Source organism: Heloderma suspectum, chromosome 16 (assembly GCF_057233095.1).
Source record: "Heloderma suspectum isolate Gila_16-S chromosome 16, 16-S_ref, whole genome shotgun sequence".
Lineage (NCBI taxonomy): Eukaryota > Metazoa > Chordata > Lepidosauria > Squamata > Helodermatidae > Heloderma > Heloderma suspectum.
In genome coordinates, this window is record NC_139473.1 from 19444963 (window position 1) to 19465217 (window position 20255).

The following is a 20255-nucleotide window of genomic DNA, read 5'->3' on the forward strand; positions in this document are numbered from 1 at the left end:
TCCTATACACACTCACCTGGGAGTAAGTCCCATTGAATTGCAAATGACTGCCCTGCAAGCTCTCTTTAACTGGGCAACAGCCCTTGTTCCTGGTCCATGAACATCTTTACCAGCATGTAACCAACAAAAGTCATTTGTGCCACATCAATAGGAGAGAAAGAGAATTAGCTCTGCCAGCTTCGAAAAAAATAAAAATAAAAATCTCCCTGTCTAATCGCCAGGATACTATTTCCACACACCACAGGCGACTAAGGGACAGGATATAACAAGCCTCTGTTATGGAGAAACATATGGTTTGGATAGCTGTTTTGCCAACACTTTTACAGCAACAGGGAATGATGTGTAGCGAAGCCTGTCTATGGAAAAGGGAATGAATGCAATGTAATTAAGAAAACATTTTCACTCCAAAGCAGGCCAACAAAGTCCAGAAACGTCTTGTTAAGAATGTTCCCATCATGCAACAGACACCACACACATACACACGGTTGTGTTCCTCAACAACTGGTACTAAGACAGCCAGTCTGGCGCAGCAGATCTGGGTTCAAGTCTCCGCTCGGCCATGAAGCTGACTGGGTGACTTTGGGCCAGTCACAGACACTCAGTCTAAGCTACCTCACAGGGTTGTTGCAAGGATAAAATGGAGAGGAGGATTATGTACGCCACTTTGGGCTCTGTGGAGGAAAAGGCAGGATATAAATGCAACAAATAAATAGCTAATAAATAAGAGGCATACTACATTACTGGAAGTAATATAATAGGGTCATCTTAATCGGTCCTCTTATCTTCCATGATTTTGCCTGGTAATGATGGTGGCCAACTCGGATGGCTTTAAAAGACAAATTCATGGAAGATAATTATATCTTTTGGTAGTGAATTCCATAGTTAAAGGTGCAATCCTATGTATGTTAACAGAGAAAAAAATCCTACAATTTCCAGCATTCCACAGCCATCATGGCCAACAGTGAGAGGCCATGGGATCTGGACTCCAACAGCCACAGGTTTCCCTAGGCCAGCCTTACACAACCAAGTACCCTCCAGAACTTTTGGACTACAACTCCCAGCTTTCCCAACCATTGGCCATGCCAGCTGGGGATGATATGAGTTGGAGTCCCAAACAAATGGAGGCACCCAAGAGTCCAACTAGGGGCAGAAGATTTCCAGAGATAATTTTCCAATTCCTGGACACCAGGATCTTCATATTAAAAAAACAAAAACCCACCAGCCATGCCAGGAATGGAAAGGTCACAGCTACAAAAATCTCCCCCCCCAGATGTTGCTGGACTGCAATACCCATCATCCCTGGCTGTGGCTCATGCTGGCTGGGGCTGATAGGAGTTGGAGTCCAACATCATCTGGAGGGCTACAGATTCCTTGCCGTCTGGTCTAGATCAAATGTCTCCAAATTAGTACCCCATTCGGATGTTTTCAGACTGCAACTCCCAGCATTCTTGACCATCAGGATGATGGGAGCTCAAGTCCAACACATCTGGAGGAGACTAGGTTGCGGAAGCCTGGGATAGAGGAACCTAGCCATCCGAGACCCTCCCTATCCATATTCAGCCGGGAGACCCCTCTAGAAAAACCCCTGAGCTCGCACAACGTGGGTTACCGTTATAGAAGCCCGCAAAGCACAACTTCTTTCTCTCCCCACGCTTCGACATTATTTCCAAACCACCCCAAGCCCTACGCAATGAGAACTTGATCTCTGTGGCTTCATGCAGCTGCAGGCCAAGGGAAGAACTTTGGAGGAGGGAGCAGGGGGGAGGAGAGAGCAAAATGTGTGGGCCAGTTCTCAGGAAATAATTTATCTCCTTTTTTTTAAAAGACACCTGACCAACCAGACTCTTGGGATTCTTCCCACTCCTCATTCCAGGGAAAAAGTCAACGCATGCTGGGAGATGACGAGCCAAATTGGCTTGCATAGAAACGAGGCACCGTCAGAGTTCTCCACAGGGACTGGGGTTGGCACCAGGGCTTCCTAAATCAGGGGTGGGCATTCTTCGAGCTCGTGGGATCTACTTTTTGCTAGAACTCGGAGATCCACCAGCCGGAAACTGATGCAAGAGATATACACGTACAATTAAAGAGGCCTTCCCTAACCTGTTGCCCCCCGAGATGTGTTGGACTTCAGCTCCCATCAGGCCGGGCATGGCATGATGGGAGTTGAAGTCCAACACATCTCAGAGCAACAAGTTAAGAAGGCTGAATTAAAACATTCCAAGCCAAGGGATTGTTTTTGAGCACCAGAACTGAACTGATTTCACAGTCCTTCTTCCGCCCAAAAACCCACTCCTGGTTACAGCTTTTCTTCATCGCAGCAGGAAAATTTAGTGAGCAGGGCAATCCTTTTGCTGTTGCAAAGAACTGGGAGTCAGAAATTCTCGTGGATCTACAAGAGCCACCAGAGTATCTGGACTCTACCAGTAGATCTCTGTCTACTACCCAGCCACCTCTTACCTAAACAGCTAAGCCAGCGTCCCACAGCGTGCCGGAGCGCGGGCCAGGATCTCAAGCCACCATGCCGGCAGGTGGCACCACCTCTCTGGATCCGATCCAGTGGCAAGGTGCCAGTCCCGAAGCAAACACCCCAAGGTTCTCTCTTCTACCTTTCGCACTGTTGGAGAAGACACTTCCGTGCTCAAGAGTGCTATATAACAGGGAAAAGGGCCGCCAACCATGACAGCGGCTACAACAACGTTCCAGCTGCCATGGTAAGAAGCCAGAGCTCAGCACAGCCAAGAGGCACAACTGGTAGACAGACAGTAACCCAGAGGAGACTATTTCGGGGGGATAGGGAGTAAATGGGGAACAGGGAGGCAGCGCCACCCTCTGGAAAAACCCTCTCCGGGGCAGTTCGGGAGGCAGAAAACACACTGTGTTGCAAATGCCTCCAGAAAGAGCTGGTGTGGTGTACTGGTTAGAACGTTGGAGTGGGACTCGGGCGCCCCAGGTTCTAGTCCTTAGAGGGATGCTATAATAAATTTCATGGAGGAAGGACACAGCCATCTTGCTAAAGCTAAGCAGGCTTCAATCTGGTCAGGGCCTGGATGGGCGACCTGCATGCCCCCTTGAGTTCCAGAGTGGAAGCAAGGCGGGATATAGATATACCCGAGAGCCAGTGTGGTGTAGTGGTTAAAGTGTTGGATTGGGACTCAAGAGACCTGGGTTCTAGTCCCCCCTCAGCCATGAAGTTCCCTGGGTGACTGTGGGCCAGCCACTGACTCTCAGCCTAACTTACCCCACAGGGTTGTTGTGAAGAGAATATGGTGAGCAGGAAAGCTACGCAAGCCGTGTGGGAGGAAAAAAAGGCTGGATATTAATGTAATAATAATACAACGCACTTGTTCACACAGCTTCTCTGCCTTGTAATTACAATTAATCATACGCTGCTCCCCAATGCACTGTTACTGCAGATGACACTGTTTTTCATAGTGTATTTTAAATGTGGTTCATACTGTTCCAATCATCAAAACAGTTTAATGGCAATTTTATATGTGATTTTTAATACTGATATGTGAATCACTTAAGAGATTTTAATATAATGAGTGGCACAGAAAAACTATAACTAACTAAATAAAAAAATATATAAATAAGAAAACAGGGCGTTCTTGGAAATATAACTAAGAAACCAGGCCTACAGCATTCTTTGGAAACGAGTTACAAAACCAGATCTTCCAAGCTGAGGACCTGCTGCAACCAGGGAGAGAACACCACAGAAGCACAGGTTATTATTTTGTGTATTCATCTGTAATATAACAAAATCCCTAAGTGGTTATGCATTATGGAAGCTCACACCAAGGTTTCATCCTATCGCTTGTAACAAACCAGGTCCAACACACGCAAGATGGTACCTCCTCATCAAAGGCAGTCCGGTGTCAACACGCACACACTCGCCTGCCCTAATCTGAGCACAGAGTCAGACAACCTGAAACCCACTAATTCAGCCAGCTGGTTGGGCATTGTGGGAGCTGTAGTCCAACGTTATCTGGCTGTGCAAAACTGAACCAGGTCCATCTTCAGTCAGTCCTAGAACGGAGCCAGTCCTCTGTCAGTCTGTAAACACGCTTTGAAAGGGTAAGCAGGGAGGGAGTGAAGGAGTTGCCCTTTTAGATCTCAGCTGTCGTGATGTCGGGCTCAACAGGGTGGTTAAAGAGACATTTAGGCTACGCCTCCATAGCTGTTGATGCCCACGCGCCAGGCAATACCACAACACACCCAGGTATGTCCGTCACGTTCCCTAAAGGAGGCCAGGCCCCATTTGTTAAAAGCTTCCTTTTCATCACCCTTAATGGGAGAGAGGTCCACAAAACAATGCCTGCTGTGGAGAATGTGGCTAGGGAGACATTTTTCTCCCTCTCTCAAAATACTAGAACCCAACGGGGTCCTCCCATGAAGCTGATGGGTGGGAGATTCAGGACCGATAAAAGGAAGGACGTCTTCACACAGCGCAGAGTGAAACTATGGAATTCGCTGCCACAGGATGCAGTGATGGCCACCAATTTGGACAGCTTTCGAAAGGGGTTGGACAAGTTCCTAGAGGAGGAGGAGGAGGCTGTCAGTGACTACTAGTCCTGACAGCCATGTGCTGCCTCCAGTACCAGAGGCAGGGAGCCTCTGTACACCAGTTGCTGGGGAACATGGGCAGGAGGGTGCTGTTGCGCTCATGCCCTGCTTGTGGGTTCTTGGTCGACAGCTGGTTGGCCACTGTGGGAACAGAATGCCGGACTGGGTCTGATCCAGTGGGGCTCTTATGTAATGCCAAAGAACGTGGCCCATATGACCCACTAGCCACAAAGAGAGGCCCACTACTCCCGACTCCCGCACACTGCCCTTCTTCAGGCTTACCCACTAAGCAATACTCCACAAAAACTCCAGTAGCCCAGCCTGGATAGGACTGCAACTCCCATCATTCACAGCCACTGGCCATGATGGGTGCTGCAGTTGGACGCACCCAGAGGGTGCAAGGTTAAGGAAGGCTGTTCTATACCTTCACCCACAAGATCAGTGCAAGACCTGCTATGGGATCCTCAGAGGAGCCTGGGTGTCATTGTCATCGCCTGGATCTGTGTTTCTACTTTCCAGGATCTGGTAGAAGCCCAGCACAATACAACAGGATTCCTGACATTGTGACCGTTATCATGCTTAATCTCACAAACCAGATTTCTCACCACAGTTCTCTGTATTTGCCTAGAAGGGCAGCCTTTACCTCAATTAGGGCGCAATCCAATGAATGTTTAGACAGAAAAAAGTCCTACAATCCTATGCATGTTTAGACAGAAAAAGGTCCTACAATCCTATGCATGTTTAGACAGAAAAAGGTCCTACAATCTTATGCATGTTTAGACAGAAAAAACTCCTACAATTTTATGCATGTTTAGACAGAAAAAACTCCTACAACTACCAGCATTCTCCAGCCAGCCATTAAACAATTCAGTTTAAAGGAGACTGAAAATGTAGGGTCAAACATATTTGTACTCAAGAGTTTGTTTTAAACCAGGAATTTTTTTTAAAAAAAGAGATTTAATGTAGGATTGGTGCTTTAAAGAAATTTTAAACACCGATTTTTTTAAAGGTGCTGATTTTTATCCATCTTGCCTTTGTACAGTCCCCTCCTTGCTTCCCAGAGAACCCAGGAGTCCTGACTCTATATCCCCCTGCACATTTTAATGCTAAGGAACCAAGGAGTCCCAGCTTTAGAAAAAAACGTTCTCTCTGTCTCCCCCCACCCAAACATGGAATCCAAGTTACCCACAGTTTCGCAATCCCAAGCCAGTGTCATCACCACCCCAACCTGGAATCCAAGGCATCCAAGGACCTCCTCACTTAAACTCCAGGAAGCTGAACTTTCCTCCACTTCCTACTGTAAGAAGAACCCAGGAGTCCGGCCTCTACTCTTCCCCCTTTAAAGCAAGAGAACCCAGGAACCCAGCCTCTCCTCTCCCTTTTAAACCAAGCAAGAGGAGCCCAGACCACCGGCCTCTGCTCCCTCACCCCCCCTTAAAGCAAGAGGAACCCAGGAGTCCGGCCTCTGCCCCCCTCCCACCAAAGCAAGAGGAACCCAGGCGTCCGGCCTCTGCTGCCCTACTAAGCAAGAGGAACCCAGGCAAGAGGAACCCAGGCGTCCGGCCTCTGCTCCCCTCCCCTTAGAGCAAGGGGAACCCAGGCGTCCGGCCTCTGCTCCCCTCCCCTTAGAGCAAGGGGAACCCAGGTGTCCGGCCTCTGCTCCCCCCTCCCACCAAAGCAAGAGGAACCCAGGCGTCCAGCCTCTGCTCACCCCTCCCCTTAAAACAAGAGGAACCCAGGCATCCGGCCTCTGCACCCCCTCCCCTTAGAGCAAGAGGAACCCAGGCGTCCGGCCTCTGCTCCCCCCTCCCCTTAGAGCAAGAGGAACCCAGGCGTCCGGCCTCTGCACCCCCTCCCCTTAGAGCAAGAGGAACCCAGGCGTCCGGCCTCTGCACCCCCTCCCCTTAGAGCAAGAGGAACCCAGGCGTCCGGCCTCTGCACCCCCTCCCCTTAGAGCAAGAGGAACCCAGGCGTCCGGCCTCTGCACCCCCTCCCCTTAGAGCAAGAGGAACCCAGGCGTCCGGCCTCTGCACCCCCTCCCCTTAGAGCAAGAGGAACCCAGGCGTCCGGCCTCTGCACCCCCTCCCCTTAGAGCAAGAGGAACCCAGGCGTCCGGCCTCTGCACCCCCTCCCCTTAGAGCAAGAGGAACCCAGGCGTCCGGCCTCTGCTCCCCCTCCCCTTAGAGCAAGAGGAACCCAGGCGTCCGGCCTCTGCTCCCCCTCCCCTTAGAGCAAGAGGAACCCAGGCGTCCGGCCTCTGCTCCCCCCCTCCCCTTAGAGCAAGAGGAACCCAGGCGTCCGGCCTCTGCTCCCCCTCCCCTTAGAGCAAGGGGAACCCAGGCGCCCGAGCCTTCCGTCCGTCCCTCCCTCACTCACCGAGCGCCCCCTGGAAAGCGACGGCGCCAAGTGCGCCCGGCAGCAGCGGGGCCTCCTCGGGGCAGAGAGACCGGGACGGGGGGCGGAGCCGGGACCTCCCATTGCGCCCCGGGGAGGGGGGCGGGCGGAAAAGCCCGCCCCCCGACGGGCCCTCCGTCCCCCCCCCCGCGCCCAAGGGCTGCCGTGGGAAGCGGCCCCCCGCCCGCGCCGCGCCGCGGGGCGAGGTGGGCGCTTCCAACGCCGCCCTCTCCATGCCGCCCCCCCCGCCGGTGAATGGTACGTCCCGCCCGGCTCGCAGGGGCAAGGCGGGCGCGCCTCTGACTGGGCGGGCGCATGAGCGGGAGAGGGGGGGAGGGATGTCTGGGCTGCCATGGCACGGCATGGCACGGCACGGCATGGGGGCTGCAATTGCGCTGCCTGCTGCCCTCCAAAGGCGTTGGACTACAATTCCCACAATCCCCCGGCCAGCTGGGCTAAGAAGCTCTCCCAGGAGGTCATTCCTAGCGCAATCCTGCGTGCCTGCTCAGAAGTAAGCCCCACTGCATTTACTTCCAGGAAAATAGGTGCAGGACGAATGCAGCCTCGGTCCTGCAAGCTGGCAATTGTAGGACTTTTTGTTCTGTCTGAAGCCCCAGATAAGATCGGTTCAGGAAGCTGGGTCTTCATAAAGGTATAAAGCAATGTACCCATAGTTGGCGCTGCATAATTACGGCTAACAAGTTACATACATTAGAATATAATTCGATATAACGAGACAAAACCTGTCCTCAGTGCATTTCCTACTCACTGAGGCTCCTGATTTCACTCTCTGATTCATGACCGTAATGCTGCACCTGCGTGAGCTTTTCCACTGTGGGGCATCTCCACTGCCTGGCCTCGCTCAGAGACAGAGAACTGGGCTTTGCAGCCTTCTTGCAGAATGGCACCTGGCACGCTAAAATTAATATTGTAATGCTTTATTTTATGATAAAGTATGTATTCCTTGCTGCTGCTGTCATCTCCTGTTTGAGAGAACAGCCCCCAAGGGACGGCGTTGTGCTTTTTCACAGCCGCAACAACAACAAGTGCACATGACGACAAGCCCTATATGCGAACATCGCAAATCAACTTTCAATAGCAGAAGGTAATTCCTCTCATCCCAACCTACCTCACAGGGTTGTGGTTGTGCGGATAAAATGGAGAGGAGGAGGATCAGGGTAGCCGCCTTGGGTTCCTGGCAAGAGGAAAAAAGGTGGGGTGTAAATGTAATAAATAATTATACAACAGCAATAAAAAGAAGAGGAACAACTGCCTGGCTGGGCCAGGCCAGAGGTTCCCCCTGAAAGCTGCATTAAAGGTTTTGTTGTTTGTTTTTAGAAATGGAGAAATGAGGGGGAATTGGAGGGATTTGCTTCTGGGGAAAATAAGGAGAAAAGATTGGGCTGCAAAGCCCAGTTCTCTGTCTCTGAATGAGGTCAGGCAGTGTAGATGCCCTACAGTGGATAAGCTCACACAGGTGAAGTATTACAGTAATGAATCAGAGTGAAATCAGGAGTCTCAGTGAGTAGGAAATGTACTGAGGACAGGTTTTGTCTCGTTATATCGAATTATACTCTAATGTATGTAACTTATTAGCCATAATTATGCAGCGCCAACTATGTGTACATTGCTTTATACCTTTATGAATACCCAGCTTCCTGAACCGATCTTATCTAGGGCTCAGCTAAAACAATCCTGCATGGTAAGTGATGACATAACTCAAGAGATCATTTGAGCTGACTCAGGATGAGATCAATTCAATTGCCCCAAAGAAGACCGACTCAGTGCTTTAAGGCGTTGGGACCTTAAAGGCGCAATCGTATGCATGTCCAGACAGAACAAAAATCCTACAATTCCCAGCTTGTAGGACTTTTTTCTGTCTAAACATCAAGAGGATTGCACCATAAGAATGTGCATGTTTTTTCTAGTGCACCTTTGAGTTTACGTCTTTCCTGTCTTCCTGTTCTGGTTCTTTCTGTTCCTTTGGCTTTCCAGAGCACCAACAACAACAAAACACTTGGTCCCTGCCCCCAGGAGCCTACAATCTAAAAGTTGACCCAGGCTAGGCAACAGAAGGAGGAGAGTGCAAAGAAGAGACATCCAAATTCAATTACACTTATTTAGGCTTACATTTCAGGAGGGCTGCGAACTCACCGATTAATGGGGTGTGACCAAAAAAACCCATGGGAAAGATGGGCTTTAAGCAGGGATATGAAGGAAGTAAGAGAGTTGAGGTGTTGAACCTCTTTCAGCCAGAGGGCCAAATTCCATTTGGGAGAAGGTCTCTGGGGCTACACTCCAGTGGTGGGTGGGGCCAAAGGCAAAAGGGGAAGGGCCAAATACCAGCTGATTTTAGCTTAAAGCGCTTTCTGCCGGTAACTCAGCCTTAAGAGAGGCATTTCAACCTTTGAGAATGTGGAGGGGGGGACTGCAGAAATGCAGAGAATCCATCAAACAAGTGGTAGTTAGGGGGGAAAGGGCCATGGCCATCAGGGCCTGATGGAGACCCCAGGTGGGCCATATTTGCCCCACAGGCCTATGGTCCTGCACCCCGAGGTAGCTGTGGGGAGATGAAGGGAGCTCCAGCAAAAGGAAGAGCAACAGAGAAAGGGTTGAGCTTTCAGGGGGCAGGGATGTATCGGGATATAGGAGCAGAGAGACAGATTGTGGAGGCAGAATTGTGTCTTTCTTCACCTAGCTACCAAATTTCATTTCATTTTCATGTCATTTGTTATATTTCTGTACCGCACCACAGCCGAAGCTCTCTGGGCCGTTCGCAAAAACTAAAACCACAAAAATACAACAGAAAATATAAACACCTTTCACGTGATATAAAACAACATACACACAACAACATATATCTAAAACAATTTAAAATAATCAGCCAGAGCCAATAAAGACTCATTCTATGCTCCCAAATGCCTGAGAGAAGAGGGCACTTTAACCTGGTGCCGAAAAGATGAGTGTTGGCTCCAGGTGGGCCTCGTCAGGGAGATTATTCCACAAATGGGGAGCCACCACTGAAAAGGCCCTCTCCCTTGTTGCCACCCTCCGAGCCTCCCTTGGAGGAGGATCCTGGAGGAGGGGCTTAGATGCAGAGCGCAGTGTATGGGTGGGTTCATGTCAGGAGAGGCGTTCTGTCAGGTACTGTGGTCCCAAGCCGTATAGGGCTTTTATAGGTCAAAAACAGCACTTTGAATCGGGCTTGGAAGCATATAGGCAGCCAGTGCAAGTGGACCAGAATCGGTCTTATACGTTCAGACCTTCTGGTCCCCATTGTCAATCTGACTGCCACATTTTGTACAAGCTGCAGCTTCCGAACCTTCTTGGCAGCCCCATGTAGAGCACATTGCAGTAGTCTAACTTGGAGGTTACCAGAGCATAGACAACTGAAGCCAGGTTATCTTTCCTGCCTTTGCTTTCGAAATAAAGTGAAGCACAGCAGGCTTCTGGTTGGTTGCTGTGCAAACAGAATACTAGACTAGATAGGCCTTCAGTCTGATCCAACAAGGCTCTTCTGATGTTCTTATAAATGTTTGAGCAAAGGCCCCAGAATAACAAACAGGCAGGTTTGCATGAGATCTTTCAGTTCATTTGGTCCCAAGCCATTACTTTCTTGACCTCTGGAGCTGATGATCAACTTCTAACATTCCAAAATCCATGCTAGGGAAATACTAGGCCAACAGAAAGGTCACAAAAATAGTGTGCAAGCAAGCTTTCGAACTCCCCAGAACTCTTCATCAGGCTAGGAGGTGAACACAGCAAATGTTGTGGGTAGTGGGCAGGGAAAGGAAAAACTCTGGCAGATGTCAAAGCCACTGAGTCTGGAGTTAGTCGCAATCTTAAGAGATGTGGGAGGGAGTTACAGACATGCAAATTAGGCTTAGCTGCAGACATTCAAATATTAGCTTCAGGTTGCCTCTAGGATTATCCCTAGTGCCCCTTGGATGAAAAAACAACAAAACAAGCAATGGTTCATCTCCCCATTTTTTGTTTTAAGATTTAAAATCCAGCTGTCACTCCTGTCTGTCTCCTTCCTTAGGCAAGACGCACAGATTCCTTGGTAGGTGGAACCTGTTCTAATGAGCATGAAGGGTCAGCTTGCTTTCATGCAGGGTTTGTCCCTATTTGGCTATTGGGTGGTATAGAAATGTAATTAATTAAATAATATGATGGTCCCTAATTTCTGGTCCCCGTCCCTGGTAAATCCCTGTCCTTTCGTCCCAATTTGTAACTTTTGAAGTTCCCTCATTAAAAACTGTCTCTCGAGTCCACATCCGTGTCCGTGCATGCTCACGGGCACCGAAGGCACCGCCCAATGCACACTTTGAAGGCTTGCGATCCAACACACTGCAGGAGCTGCTCAAGTGTATTCTTTCTGAATTCTAGATGACATATTGCAACCCTGAGTGCTCATTGGAAGGACAGATACTGAAACTGAAGCTCAAATATTTTGGCCACCTAATGCGAAGAGAAAACTCTCTGGAAAAGACCCTGATGCTGGGAAAGACTGAAGGCAAAAGGAGAAGGGGACGGCAGAGGATGAGATGGCTGGATAGCATCACTGATGCAATGAATATGGACTTGAGCACGCTCCGGGAGAGAGTGCAGGACAGGAAGGCCTGGCGTGCTATGGTCCATGGGGTCACAAAGAGTCGGACATGACTGAACGACTGAACAACAACAAATTTTCCTTCCTGGCTTTTAAATCAGTGCAGGATCTAGACCATTGCAGAGTAAACTAATCCAAGACAAAGCAGATCGAATAGAACTTGTGGGCTGGGGGAGATCTCAACCAGGAAAACAGTGCCGGGAGAAAGACTTAAATTTCTCTTTCCCCAATCCTGTGTGCAAGGTAAACACACACACAGAGAGAGAGAGAGAGAGAGAGAGCCCACGGGGCCAACATCAGGGGTTAACATGGTTAGGCACCTGCTGAGGGCTCACACCCCAGCAGGGGCCCACGAACCAGAGCCCCCTGGAGTTGCTCCTCCTCTTCCCCCTTGCAACCTCCTTGTTCAGCTGCCGCTCCCTCTGGCCCAGGCAACGGAGATGGTGAGGAGGAGGAGGAGGAAGAGATGCCACAGCCTCCTTGCTCACTGGCTGCCCCACTGGTGCAGCCATGTGTCCTACTTTACAGAGGACAACCCTGTATTTGAAGGGCTGTCTGGACCAAGACTTATTTAAAGATAAAGAACCCAGAGAAGGGAGACCAGCAGGGGCCTAGAAGTGGTCCATCACCTGTTGTTAGCACCTGAGCTGCAGTCTGAGTGGCAGGTACACAGCTCGCCACTGGGGTAAGATGTACTGCATTTCTATTTAAATTACAGGCATTATTTCTACATTAGCATCTAAACATGCAAAGAAGCATATGCCCATTTTATGCAAATCTGTGCCCTCTTTTCTTCCCTCTCTCTCTCTCTCTTTTGGTGATGCATTTCCTCTTGTTTGAGGATCTTCCTACTTCCCACTGTCGCACCTACATGCACCCTGGAAGATGTCAGTACGAGCATCATGACTACATTTCAACATTGTATTTTACACTTTTATTGACATAATCGATCAATATAATTCACATTTCATAATTCATACCTATAATGCAATCACACGGAATATGAAAACATTGCAGAATGTACTCCATATTCAAATTTCCTTAAAATAAGCAAAGGGTTGATTTTAATTACCAAGAAGGATTTTCACATTCTCGAAAATAACAGTATTTCCATTGGGACACTTGACTATTATAGCCATGCAATACTATACAAATTGATTCCAGTCCCCTGAATAAATCTTGGGCTTATTCATCTTTTGCTCAATGCATTTTGAAAAATGCATGGGACAGACAGCAACCATCCAGTTAGATTAGCCTTCCCCAACATGGTGCCCTCCAAATATGTTGATCCACAGCTCCCATCATCCCCAGTGGCTGGGGATGATGGCACTTGGAGTGAAACACATCTGGAGGGCACCCGCCTGGAGAAGATGGAGAAATGGAAATGTTTAAAATATTATTTATTTATCATTATAATATTACAGTGCCATCAGACTCTGGCACCTGCTTGTGCAGAAACCGTGGTTGAATTCCCTGACCCATGGAGTCTGAGTCACACGTAGCCTGGCAAATCTGGTTCACCCTGAACTGTTGCAGTGTTTCGTACCATGCAGGACACCCTGAATTATTCACTCACAGTGCCCTGCATGGATACAACCCATTGCAATCTCAGGGTGTTCCAATATTGTTCTTGGAATATAATACCCCATTTTGCCTGCTCTAAAAAAAGAAAACAGGAAAGCATTCTTAAAAAACAAAAGTGAAATTGGAGGATCATAACGTTGTTAAAGAACTAGTAAACAACCATGACTAAGCACAATAAATGCCTTATGTAGAAAGGCTCAAAAGTGTTCCCAGACAATCTGACATTTATTTATTGACAGTATTTTGATCCCAAGGTGGCTAACAAAATAAAATCATGAAACCTGCCAAGCAAGAGCGAAGCCATCCTCCCCTGATCTGTTGCCCTCCAGTTGTTTTGGAGTACAACTCCCAGCATTCCTGACCATTGGCCATGATGGCTGGGGCTGATGGGAACTGAAGTCCAAAACATCTGGAGGACACCAGCTCAGGGAAGGCCAGCCAAAATACCAATCATAAATTTAAAATGACAATTGAAATACGAAAAGTGGCACCAGCGTAACTTGAAATAAAAAAACAGATGTTTCAGCAAACAGTAGGCATTAAAACTGCCTTATCAAGAAAGGCCCTCTGAAATAAGAGGGGGTTTTTTATCAACTGAAGGCCAAGGAAAGATAAGTCATGGTGAAATATGGGGTTGGGAAAGATCCCTTTAAGACATGCTGGATCCATGCTGTTTACATAAGAGAAAGCTCAGGAAGGTTTTTCATTTTGTATCATGTTTAATTTGCCTGAAAACAGATCTTGGAAATTTGATGCCCACATGGCACATTTTATACTTATTTGAAAAGACAACAAAGATTCTTATGGTACCTTCAAGAGTAACAAATATATTCTGGCCTAAGCTTTTGGGATTATTGCTAAATTCTGAGACAGAATGTTACGATAGATATGTGCATTTTCGGGAGTTTCTCCTCCTGCAGATCCTGAAATTGGCCCGGATCACACATAACATTAAGCCACGGTGTGGTTTCTTGAAATCTGGCATCTCTACAGCAGCCTAAAATCTCGCATGTAAAACGGGGCTTTCTGCTTCTGTTTTAAATGCAGGATCATGACAGATTCCTTTTACATGCGCTTCCTTCGCCCCCCCCTTCCCCCCTTATCTGAGTCTTCCGTATGTTTCATTATACAGCCGCTAGATGGCGCAGTGATCTAGTGCCTCTTATTGCGAGTTTTCCTCTTTTCACAAGGGGACTCAAGTGAAACGCAAGTGTGGTAATTTGATAGCTCATTATCTCCCATCTTTTAAAAAATGGAATAAAGGTCATTTAGTGCGGGAGATGCCCTGGAGGTTCATGACCTCATCTAAAGGACTGCAAACTTCCATGGGTAACCAATCTCAATAGCAGGATAAAAGCTCTGTGTGAAGAAGCCCATTGTGTCTGAACCCATCCTTGCAAACAAACCATGGTTTGTTAACCAACTACAAACCACAAATAGAACCCATGGATTGATGTTGGTTTACGAAGTCTGGTCTGTTGATACCATGGCTTGTCATGATATCTGAACCCAGAGCTGCGGTTTATCCCTGGCTTGTTTGCAGTGCTGACCACCAGAGGCACCTGGCAAGATCAGCCTGAAAATGAAACCGCTCTGAAGGCTGACAAAATGGGCGGGAGAGAAACAAACCTGAAATAGGGAAATAATCTGAGGTTTGTTTGCTCATTTGCAAGACAGTTCATGGCCAAAGCAACAAACCATGGCTATCATAAACCATGGCTTAGTGCAGAGGTAGGGAACCTCTTTCAGTCCATGGGCCAAATTCAGTTTTGGAGAAAATCTGGGGGAGGCCCTCATCCAGTGGTGGGTGGGGCAAAGGCAAAAGGGAGTGAAGCCAAAAACACCAATAATACCAGAGTATTTTAGCTTAAAGCAGTGCCAGTAACGAAACCTTAGAAAAGGCATTTCAGCTCATAGTATTTCAGACCTTTATAAGCCACGATGGATACAAGGAGCATTCTTTTGCTCCCAGAAGTTTGCAAGTAATAGTTTCGCTGCAGACAACACGCAGAAAGCAATCTCTCTTTTTCTCTCCCTCTCTCCTTTTTACAAGACGGAGAGGCACCAGACTACAGTGGCTGCTTCCACACATAACGCTAAGCCATTATGGGGCACCTCAGCTCTGCAGGCCAAATCCAGCCCTCCAAGGTTTCCAAGCTGGCCACGCCCCTTCCCCACACCCCCAGTCAATTTGTGGTTTCCTGGCTTTTGTGCAGTTTTTCCATTCTAAAATGTTGAAATTCCTCTCCACAGGTTTAGTTCTTGGCAGTAAGACATTTGGGCGGGAGATGCAGGTGGCATTGGGGAACTCCCTCTTTCCTCACCCCCATTTCTAGGGACCCTGACTCTAAAATCTGAGAGTTATCCCCATTAGGCTACATGCTAAAATTCAGAGAAGGGTTAACAATATCAAAGCCTTGGCCCAAACTGTTAAAATTACTTGAGGATGCCAAAAAGAAAAAACGGGGAGGGAAATCCATCTCTCCCGTTTTTATTTTTTTCTACGGTGAATCTCTACCTCAGTGTTCGCTTTGTTTCTGTGGTATAATTGAGTTCCAGTTTTGTTCAAAAGGCAGGGTGCAAATCAATCAATCAATAAAATGACTGTGATGGGAAGTCTAATGAGTGGAATGAGCTCCGTAGAGAGGTTCGCCTGGCGGCTACGTTGTTCTTCCGGCGCCAGGTGAAGACCTTTTTATTCCCCCAGTATTTTAGCAGTGGAGGTAGCAATCCTATGGCCGCTAGACAGTGGCTAGACGGCCATAGGATATCTGGTTTTCTGGGAACCAACCTCAGAGCCCACACTCCGAGGTCGGTTCCTGGAGAACCAACCTCCCCCCACTTCCGCACTGCCTCGGAGGCAGTGCGGAACAGCCCCATCCTCCGTGCTCTCAAGAGGAGTGCAGAGCGGCCGAAAAGGGGCACGTCTGGGGGCATTCCGGGGCAGGGAGGGTGGAAATGCCTGTACGACACATCCAGTGTGTCGTACAGCAGCCTCCTCCCTTGCTCTGTCCTCCCACGGCTAGGAGCTGGGAGATCTGGGTTCTAGTCCCCACTCGGCCACGGAAGCTCCCTGGGTGACTTTGGGCCAGTCACAGACTCTCAGCCCAACCCACCTCACAGGGTTGTTGTTGTGAGGATGAAATGGAGAGGAGGAGGATAATGTAAGCCGCCTTGGGTTCCTTGCAAGAGGAAAAAAGGTGGGGTATAAATGCAATAAAGAAAGAAAGAAAGAAAGAAAGAAAGAAAGAAAGAAAGAAAGATAGATAGATAGATAGATAGATAGCTGAAAATGCAGGGCAGGAGAAGCACGGAGGGAACGATCCCCTCCGTGCTTCTCCTGCCCTTGCGGCCGCCCATCTGAACAGGATTGTGCCCTTAGCTGCTTAATCTTTTAGCTCTGCTATTTTAAATCTGTGTTTTAAATCTCTGCATTGCTGCTAGGTTTTATTCTGGTTGTACTGTTATACTGTGGTTTTAAGCTTTTATATTTTATATTGTTTTATGCTGCACTTTGTGGTTTTAATTTTTGTGAACCGCCCAGAGTGCTTCAGCTATTGGGCAGGATAGAAATGAAATTAATAAATAAATAAGTCTAATAGGAAAATGACAGGATACAGAAGAGACTGTTGCTTTCCAGCCGTCGTGCGTCTTTCCCCAAACCCCTATTTTGCATGCTTGCTGCAGTTAGGACTGCCCGGCCTTCTTTTTAAAAGGAACGATGGTGGCGATAAACTGTTCAATTAGCAGGGGAGAGAGGACTAAAACCAGCCCATCGTTCCTCTTCCTGAACAACCGATAAGTGTGATGGCTGCTTTTTTTCCAGCTCTACCTGCTGCGCCCAGCCCTGGCACTTGGATCAGGGAAGAGAATTGCTCAAGTACTCCCAGCGTTTATACACGCTTTCCCATCTATCTGAACAGAAGCCCACCTCTAATAGCACATCTGTTGCCCCTAGCTGGCTCAGAAGAAAATACATGCACGCTGAATAAAAATGGGAGAAAGCCATCAAGAGAAGAATCCCAGGTTCCACATTCTTAGAACTGTAATCTTGATTTTAATCCAGAAAACCTGTCGAAACAGGGCATCCCGATAACCAAAGCAGCTTTAATCTGTTGCATTCCCATCCCAAATTATTGCCTTATCCAGCATCAAAATGGGGCCATTTTGGTACCCAGGTCACCTCACAGAGCACGGTCTGCCAGGGGCATGGATGTATCATTTAGGGCAGTCCATTTTGGGGTGTGTGGAGGTCTTCAGATCTCATCATCCCTTTGAGTCAGATATGGAACTAGAGGCTGGAAATATGAGGAGCTAGAAACCATCTGCACCTCCCAACCAGATACAACCTCATAGCTTCAAAACCGAGTAAACAGTTTGCTCTTCTTGATTTTGTCAGAGTTAGTTACAACAGGGGGTGGAAAGGGAAGAAGCAGTAATGAAGTATACATCGTATGTTTATATTCTTGTGTGCATTTTTTCAAATCAGGATTTGCTGGCAGGGAAACATTCTGGAGTTGCTTGCAATTCTGTGCCCAGCTGCTCAAGAATTATCTCCGATGAACACAGCGGGACTTACTTCTGAGGAAAAAGTCACCCAGGTGGGCTACAATCCTAGCCATACTTACTTAGACGCAAGTCCGGCTGAATACTGATGCGATCCAGTGGAGGCTAGTGGCTCCCATGTCAGTGGGGCAGTGCATCCTCTCCGGGTTTCAGTCAGAGCCAGTCAGAACTCTAAAGGAGCTTTCCAAGGTGCTCACACCTTGGGAAGCTCCTTTAGAGTTCTGACTGAAACCTGGAGCAGATTCACCGCCCCACTAACGTCAGAGCCACCAACCTCCGCTGATGTTGGGATCTGCTTCCAAGCAAAGGATTGTGATGTCTGCCTGAAACTCTTGCCACGCTTCCAGATGGGGCTTTTATTGTGCAATCGCCCTGCCTCATTCACGGAAATTTACAGAGGGGTCCAGACATCATTGCCACCTTATGTTTGTAACCCTCCGTGTTTTCCCACTGCTTCTTCTGTCTTTTTTTTTTTTCTTACCAGGGGAAAAATCCGTGGAGGATAAGATGGAATAGTTGCACAATGCCTTTGGATTGGTAGCATGAAGGGCGGTCCATCTAGAAGCACCAGTTACACAGAAAAAAGACCCGCTGAAATCATATTATTATCCCACCTTTTCCCCAGTACTGGGACTCAAGGCGACTTTACAACATTAAACACATGTAGAGTTAAATCCACCAGACCTCTTCTCAAGTAACCCTGTTTGGGAGTGAGGTGTGATGCTGCAAGAATGGTGGAAAAGAAAAAAGAAAAGGAAAAAACACCACTAACCTGCTCAAAGGTTGCAATGTGAATATTGTTTCAGTGAAGCCCGGTGACTGTTTCTTCTTGTGCAATCTAGCTGACGTAAAGGTTGTAAAGTCCACGGTAAAAGCGACACCAGATTATCTTGTCTCTGAGCTACCTTTTCCCCTCTTTCTCTCCACCAGCAAGGAGACACTGTTGAGGGAAATCTAGATCTCGACACACAAGTTTGCCCTTGAGCCTTTGGTATTTATCCTCCACCTACTTGGCTGAACCTGTGCTAAATGTCACCTGTGGAAAGAGGGTGGAGAGATGGAAGCAGCAGAGCACGGAAAGGGAGGTGTCGAAGGGTGACTTGATCCGTGCCAGGGGAGGAAATCAGGAAAGTGACAAATCTCACCTTGTTCCTCAAGGCTGCCACGGGAATGGAGCCCTTTCTTGGGTATGCACAATTGAGTCACGCCGTTGCCAAGCTGCCTTTAAAATAACAAAGGAGATCCAATTTTTTTCTTAGCTAACACCTGTATGCAGTTACATAATTCAGTCTGAAAAGAAAAAAGCATTGGTGGGCAGGATAAGAAAGTGCTGCCAAGTGGAAAGTGGAAGGTGGAGCAAGGAGGGGGGCTCTGTAAAACAAAAATCAAAAAAGGAACAGCTGTACCAATTGAATTCCCAATGTGTTTCTACACGGGTCTTTATCAAAGGAACAGAAGAATACAAGATACATGATAAATGATATATAATGTACACCAAAACGTTTAAAATACATTTTTACATGTCTCCAAAAGAAGTCTTGAATAATATGTATGAACTAATTAAAATCTTCAGAGCATGCTACACTATCCTAAAAATAATGTTAAAATTCTCTATATGTGAATACTTATATTTTACAATCTGACAAATATTAAAAAAACATTAAAAAATTTATACACATGCGCGGCATTTAAAATACAAACTATAAAACTTACATATTTATATTGATGGCTACTATCAGTGGCTGCTGGTCCTGACGGCTCTATGCTACCTCCAGTATCAAAGGCAGTATATACTTTGTACATCGCCCAGAGTGGCTGGGTAACCAGCCAGATAGGCGATTAATAAATTTAATAAATAAATATGTACACTGGTTTCTGGGGAACGTGGGTGGGAGGGTGCTGTTTCACTCTTGTCTTGCTTGTGAAATGGATCTTAGTGGTACACAAATTAACGTGACCACCCCCAGCTGGAAAAAGCAAACATCCATTCTGCTCTGAATGTGCAGACATCTTTCTCCTTCTCAAAATGCTAGAACCCGGAGTCATCCCATGAAGCTGATTGGTGGGAGATTCAGGGCAGATAAAAGGAAGTCAAAGTTAAACCATGGAATTCTCTACCGGAAGATGTAGCGATGGCCACCAATTTTGATGGCTTTAAAAGGGGGGTGGACAAATTCCTGGAGGAAAAGGATATCAATGGCTACTAGTCTTGAAGGCTATGTGCTACCTCCAGTACCAGAGGCAGTGAGCCTATGTGCACCAGTTGCTGGGGAACATGGGTGGGAAGGTGCTATTGTGCTCATGCCCTGCTTGTGGGTTCCTGGTTGACAGCTGGTCGGCCACTGTGTGGACAGAATGCTGGACTAGATGGACCCTTGGTCTGTTCCAGCAGGGCTGTTGTTATATTAGATGGAACCTTCAGGAAGGAACATGGGAAGCTGCTCTCTGGGGTTTCAGATGAGGTTCTTTCCCAACCCTACCTGAAGTTAACAGGGATTAGCAAATAGGGTGGGCCTTCTGCACATAAATTGTGTGT

The 20255-nt window shown here is 47.7% G+C and overlaps 1 protein-coding gene and 1 long non-coding RNA gene across 4 annotated transcripts in view; one reads left to right on the forward strand and one right to left on the reverse strand.

Moving 5' to 3' along the window:
• The window catches only part of POR (cytochrome p450 oxidoreductase), a 78406-nt gene extending 59717 nt beyond the window's left edge, over positions 1-18689 (reverse strand). Inside the window, exons 1-2 of one of the 3 annotated variants that reach the window (XM_084822814.1) lie at positions 18492-18689; positions 8087-8152 (exon numbers count right to left, since the gene is read on the reverse strand). The gene's annotated coding sequence lies outside the window, so the exon portion shown is untranslated. Of the gene's footprint in view, positions 1-6939; positions 7009-8086; positions 8153-18491 lie in introns of those variants that run through there. The other 2 variants (XM_084822815.1, XM_084822813.1) reach the window with 2 other exon arrangements.
• LOC146335030 (uncharacterized) lies at positions 7295-17827 on the forward strand. Its single transcript, XR_014786142.1, has 3 exons — positions 7295-7468; positions 11347-12254; positions 17643-17827. It is a non-coding gene; the product is annotated as an uncharacterized LOC146335030 (long non-coding RNA).
• Positions 18690-20255: the final 1566 nt, after the last annotated feature.